This window comes from Hyposmocoma kahamanoa, unplaced genomic scaffold, assembly GCF_003589595.1.
Source record: "Hyposmocoma kahamanoa isolate Upper Pololo Valley unplaced genomic scaffold, ASM358959v1 95, whole genome shotgun sequence".
In the NCBI taxonomy this organism is placed as follows: domain Eukaryota; kingdom Metazoa; phylum Arthropoda; class Insecta; order Lepidoptera; family Cosmopterigidae; genus Hyposmocoma; species Hyposmocoma kahamanoa.
Window position 1 is genome coordinate 368,574 of NW_020654972.1, and position 1,288 is coordinate 369,861.

Here is a 1,288-nt window from a genome sequence, read left to right on the forward strand (position 1 = left end):
TCGGGGTCTACTCTCTGTTGACAGTAATTGTTTCGGACGGATGTCGGGCGGAGATCGAGAGTAGACCCCCCTCAATCCATAGGAGGGGTTCAAACCAGTTCGGAAACTCAAACAGAAATGATTTCGAAATGACTGATTCGATTATTTTGTCTTTCATTTGATACTTTGCCAAATCTAAGGCATTCTACATGTATGCACATGTACTGGTATTCTATACAATGCGTAGGAAATGTGTATATAGTTTAAAAAAATATTATATTTTATGTAATACATTGCCTAAAGAAACCCGGTGTTGTATAGAATGACTAGGTATTCTATACAATCCCTGACTTATACCTACACATTGTAGTTAACACATTATACACATACATATATATGTATTAAGTATGATAATTGATCCGCATTTGATCGTAACTTACCTTGTTGACAACAACACGACATAGCTCTTTAAAAGGTCCACCGTAACATTGCGCCCGTCACCTTTGATATTTTGCGGTTGGTCTCTAAATCAGAAATTACATTTTAAGACCCGACCGGTGAAGACCGGAGAAAATATGACATTGTTTATGAAGCTTGTGTTCAAATGTTCAAAGCATTCAAATGGCTTTTCTATGGAAACCTTAGACTATTTATTTTTTTCCATCCTTTAGGATGGAAACCAAAGGACATGTTATGTTGACATATATAAATCAGACGTTATATGTATACGATGCATTTCGACATTGAAAACATAGACATGTTATTGTCTTTATTTAACTATTGCGTGCTGTCCATAGATTTAGCATGGTGCCGTCGTAAGCCAAAAGAGATAGTATTACAAAACACGGGAATCGAAAATACGTAACGTCATCTTAAATGTCAACTGTGTTCATTTCGCGGTACATGAGGTCTTAGACTATGGAATTTTTTTCCATCCTCTAAGTTTAGAAGTTACAATCTAATGTATTATCTATGGTACAATCCATAGTTAGGCTCATTGGTGGCCTATGGCCCCAGTCGTTTGACTTCTTTTATTTTTTTCCACCCTCTAAGCGTTTGACCCTTTGGTTTCTTTTCTTAGTCGTCGGGTGACAGATAACAATGCTGTCATTTATATATAGTCTAAGCAAAATATGTGCTAAGAAGTTTCTTTTTGGTGGCAGGTTCTTTTTTTTTTAGCTTATTGGTGGTGCCCTTGAATTAGACGCTTTAGAGTGGTTATTTATTCCATTCTATAAGGGTTACATACGGCTTTTAGCTTTTGCATCGCTGCTTAAAATCGCGCGTGTGTAAAGGTAGTCGATTAGCG